The 5534-nt window shown below is 33.0% G+C and overlaps 1 long non-coding RNA gene across 1 annotated transcript; it reads right to left on the bottom strand.

Moving 5' to 3' along the window:
- Positions 1-338: 338 nt before the first annotated feature.
- On the bottom strand, positions 339-1227 carry LOC138129803 (uncharacterized). Its single transcript, XR_011159390.1, has 2 exons — positions 770-1227; positions 339-713 (listed from the first exon to the last, which is right to left on the bottom strand). It is a non-coding gene; the product is annotated as an uncharacterized lncRNA (long non-coding RNA).
- Between the last annotated feature and the right edge of the window lie 4307 nt (positions 1228-5534).

The raw sequence follows: 5534 nt of genomic DNA, 5'->3' as shown, positions 1-5534 counted from the left end.
TATTATTTTTTAAATGCGATGTTCGAAATGCCCCCCATTTGATTCAATGCAAGTGGTGGCTCGCCGAATTAAATTTTGTTGGACATTTCCTAACATCTCTGGTGTGATAGTGACAATAGCTTCATGAAATTTATCGTCTAACTCTTGCGGAGTGTCTATGGACTTCTGGTAAATATAATCTTTGAATTGATTCCATAAACCGGGAAGTTCTTCATTTAAAAAAAAACGCATATTCATCACCATTTAACCGAGCAGAAAGTTTAAACGGGCCCACTTGAATAAAAATGTTTCTATCATTCCAGAATTTATAATTTTTATTGAGTATATTTGAATTTACCAAAGTACAGAGTGATCAACAAGGACTGAAGCTGTTGGCAACAATGACAACATGATGAAAATTTCAGTGAAGTTGGTAGCATTACATTTTCAGTTGTCAATTTTGACGGGCAAATTTAAACTTCAAAATCAAGTGTCATTTTTGTATCAATTTATTAATGGAAATGGTTTTTACACTAGAGCAAGACATTTTTATTGGTATGGCGTACTTTCGGACTGGAAATTTTGATGCTGCTAACGGTTGGCAGTATTCCACGGAGCACGGACGATACATTGCACTAATTTCAACAAATGTTCCCTGAGCCAGTTGGTACATTGGGCGGCCCGGTACCTTAGTCGCGTTTAGGCAGCATTGCACGAGATTGGTGCAACGTTACCTACAAACAGGTGATGTGAAAAAGGCAAAACCTACTGGTAGAACATCTATACTTACAGAAGATGTAGTTGAGAATGTTCGAAGTCGAATGGAACAAAACCCTCGAAAGTCAGTGCGAAAGCTTTCACTCCAAACAGGCGTGATTCTTATGTAAAACACACGCATCCAAAGTTCTTTGTTGGGCACGTTTAATGCAGGGCCTAATAATCCTTACCATTAAAAATCCCGTCATTCCTTTTCCTTACTTTACAACCATTTTAAAGAAGAAATTAAAGTTCCACCCTTACAAATTTTCCCGGATCTAATCCCTGCATCCCGCAGACTTTCAGCTCGAATATAATAACGCATAAAACATGTTTCTGTTTCTCAGGAGGGGCATGCGGGCACGGTCTGTCGCTTTTATGAATATCGAAACAGTGGGCCATTATTAAGTACCGCTAATTAAGTTTTATACTGTTTTTGGTCGTTTTGTACGTATCGTGTTTTAAAACTACCAACTCGTAACATAACCTAAATTTTTTGACATTCACAACGCACAAAAACATTTCATACTTTGGGAATATTTTGCTGTCATTTGCTGCCAACAGCTTCAGTCCTTGTTGATCACGCTGTATTTCCAACGATTCCAGCCCATAAATTAATACAAAATCTTTCCTGATTTGCACTTTCCCTAAGAAGATTTTAATTTTCGTGTGCCGAAAAATGCTAGTTACTTCACTCCTTCACGGGAAAAAGAGCATTCATCGGTAAACAAAATGTGTTTAGAAAAATTGTTGTTCAAAATGTTTTGATTCAATAACCATCGACAAAAGTGTACTCTTCAAGGATAGTCTTCCTCTCGTAGATGTTGAATTCGGATATAATGGTAGGGATGTCAAATATATTGACAATTCAATAGCCTGATTTACATCGATTAAATTTTAAGTGTCCCACTTTTATTTGTTCATCGACCGTACATCGAAAAAACTTAAATTAGAAAAAAATCATTAAAAATCAAAATACACATTTCTTTTGTGTTATGCAATTGTAACAATACATTCTTGAAACGTCACAACCACAATCAAAACGTATAAGTGTCTCTGAATAACTGAAATTTTATTGCCAAATTTGTTCCATCATTTAGATGCATTCCTTACTTTCATCGTTTCCAATGAAAGAAACTTCACACAATTTCCTATTGGGTTCATTTTCTATAACTTAGTCTGGTTCCTCATCACTCATCATGTTAGTCGCAGAAGGTTAAGTAAATGTAGTCATTAAGGGTTTTTTGACTTAATCAACAACGCAAACAGAAAAATACAACACCAGTAGGTAGGAGTTAGGTACCTATTGTATGTTCCTAATCCTATCATACCGATTAACAACTGACACTATTTTTAGTGCAAATGATAACAAAATGGATGTATTATTACCTATTGTTATCCTCTAAAAAGTTTAATAACAATATTTGAAAAATGACTGTTTCTTTGCTGACAGCGAATAACATAACCTCTACAGTCTACGAATGACTTGGTTACTTTATCAGCCCGTATTGGTGACATACACAGCTAAAGCATTTTTGAACTAAAAATCACACCGCCACAATATTGAATTATTTGACCTTGACTAGGAAAATCCAACGTGAATGGACTTTATGATAGCGTGGCCAATTTTTTTTGAAGATTCTGATTTAATTGTTAATAAACTATGACTCTGTCGTGTTGTTGTTACATTTATGAGGACGGAATATTTCATTTAAGGCTATTCTATACAGGGGCTGCAAAATTCTGATTTTTTATTGCAAAATTATAGCTTCATAAAGATATTTGAAGCGATTAACGATACACTTAACTAATCCTAATGTGTATCTCTAGGTCGCTCTGGGATTGCTTTTCGGTTAAATTTATAAGCTTTTTAGTAAAAAAATAAAATCCAAAATTTTTTATTGCACAATATATCCACTATTGTAAACAATTTTGGCCTAAACTTGAGGTTAATGGATAGAGGAAGCAAATCTACAGGTCGCCTTGGAAGTGAATTTTTCTTTATTTCAAACCTTTTTTGTATATTTCATTAAAAAAGGAAATAAATTTTATGTATATTTTCAGCAAATAGGCAACACACAATACGGTTAGCAATTTAGAGCTTAGGGATTAAAGGGTACCCTATTAGTAGGGTTGTCGGTGCAGTGTTACAAAGGTATACAATAGACAGCATTGTTCTTATTATATTATGATAATCTACTTATTAAAGTAATATTTGCAATTTTTTTTAAAAACCATGATTTTTGCCAAATGATTCATGGGGACTTGGATCGAGTCGCACATATAAACTCTTATTAATTAATGGCGCTCTTTTAGAAATCCGCCAACATTTTCAGCCTTTTCTGATTTTTTTTAAAATGATAAATTTTTTGTGTCAGGGGTAGGTAGATGACATCTCATTGATCATTGTGAGCACAAGACAAATCAAGTACCCACTTTCAGGAAAAAATATCAAAAACACTTACAAAAATATGAACAGGAAGGTTGTTAGGGACTAGAAGGAGCAGTAATTATTATCAGGTATAATCTTCCATGACTAAGCTATGACATGGTGCCGAATTCTTATAAAATAAAGGGTGTGGTACTTAGACATTTTAATAATGCGGAATTTATGCAGACCCAAATAATTTACCTGTTTCATCACAAGCACATATTTAGAAGTGGGTAGTTGAAAAATTCGACTCTACTTGCATGTTTGCCAATGTATCCCAATTTCCAAGAAGGGCTCAGAATCCAGGCTAATGAGAGGGGGGGAGGTAATAAGTGAAGTCAAATAAACAAAATTGTTCTACTGATCATTATTGCTTTCATAGTTGCCTTGACGTGAAAGTGAGCGATAAAGTGTTATTTTGAGTTATCCCTGTGATTTAGAATAAAAAATGGGTTTGTGCAGTAAGAAGAGATTGACATGTGGCGCTCGTCGTCAAAATAAGAAGAAGTTTATAAAAAATCTTCAGAGCAAGTAAGTAACGTAAAAATGACTTCAACACTACGCTTTCAAATATTGATTGCGAGTATATTTTATTTGCTTGTCAAAAAATTTCAGTTGTAATCCTAGTAAAGCAATATATACTATTGTTCACAGGAAACTGTTATTTTTTAAATTTAGTTTACTTATTTTATTTGAAATAAAATTATACAAAAGTTTTTTAGTTTTTTTTTCGGATCCTTTCTTATTATGGTGATATTTTTGGTATCTCATGGTTAGTGTAAGGAAAAAGCTATAATTAGTTTTGACTTCACAAACTGTAGTATTATTAGAAGAATCCGTTTAATTCAATAAACTATTGACAGACTTTCTGCTTATATGTTTTATTCAAAACTATTTATAACATTCATTTGTTTTTATAACAACCGCTCACTAATTAATATCAAATATAAATTTAATATTACAACAGCCCCCCTTAAATTTATTTTTTCTTTATTCTATATTCTTAATGCCGGAATTTTCTAAGCAATAGTTATGTTTGAATTTTGATAGGGGCTTCGTTAAAAAATCGGCGACCATTTCACTCGTCTGTATGTATTTAATTTCTATTTCTTTTCTTTGCAATATTTCTCGTATAAAATGATGCCTGATATCTATGTGCTTGGTTCTGGAATGTTGAATTGGGTTTTGTACGAGGCTCCTTGCACCTTGATTATCGTTCATTATTTTCAATATTTTATCTTTCCCATATCTTTCATCTGAAAAATTTTCGCAAGATTTTCTTTCAGATTCTTAATTTCTTCCATGCTGTTAGACGCTATTATTATATCATCTACATACACTGCTATTAAAACCATGTTTTCTTCGTTTCCTCTTCTTGTTTTTCTCATATAGATGCATTTGTCTGTGCTGAGGGGTCTTAAATTCAACTTCTGTAGGTTCTCATCTAATTTTTTGTACCATTGACGACCTGACTGCTTCAATCCATATAATGCTTTTTTTAATAAACAAACTTTGTTTTTGAACACGACTTCTTCTCCAATTTCATTTATTCCTTCAGGTAATTCCATGTAAATTTCCTCATCGATATCCCCATTCAGGTATGCTGTTACAAAATCCAACTGATGAACTATTAGATTGTATTGTGCTGCGATGGCCATTATTAGTCTTACAGAACATAATCTTGAAACAGGTGCAAAAGTTTCTTGGAAATCTATTCCTGGCAATTGGGCATAACCTTTTGCAACTAATCTTGCTTTTCGACGAGCGATCGTACCATCCGAATTAAATTTTGTTTTCAGAACCCATTTACAGCCTATTACTTTTCGATCACTTGGGCGATCAACTAATTCCCATGTTTTATTTTTCTTTAAAGAATTAAATTCATTTTTCATCGCTTCTCTCCATTCTTCGGATTCTTGACGTAAAAATGCTTCTTTAATTGTTTTTGGATCTTCTTCAGTCATTTCATTTGTTCTTGAACCTTCTTTCTCTGTTATTTCTTCTTCACATGCTTGTACGTATAATTTCTTAGGTCTTCCTTTCTTCCCTGTATAAAGAAATTTTGGTCTTCCAGGTTTTCGCTTTTCTCTTGTTTCTACTTCTCCTCTTTCATTGTAATTTTCTTGCAAGTTGTCTATTTCTGTTTGATCTTCTAATTGATTCTCATTATTACTAGCTTCACGTTCTGTTTCTTCATTTTCTGGTTGATTTTCTATTGATTCATTTTCATTTTCAAGTTTTCTATAATTGTTCAAGTATATTTCAACTTCTTTTTCTTTCTTCATAATATCTTCAGAAGTAAATTCTTCCTGCATGGGTTGTTCTTTTACTTCAAAATTATTTACAAATTTTACATCTCTCGTTGCAT

This window comes from Tenebrio molitor, chromosome 4 (genome assembly GCF_963966145.1).
Source record: "Tenebrio molitor chromosome 4, icTenMoli1.1, whole genome shotgun sequence".
Lineage (NCBI taxonomy): Eukaryota > Metazoa > Arthropoda > Insecta > Coleoptera > Tenebrionidae > Tenebrio > Tenebrio molitor.
The sequence above is the reverse complement of the archived record's forward strand: the minus strand, read 5'-3'. Positions and strand labels throughout refer to the sequence as shown.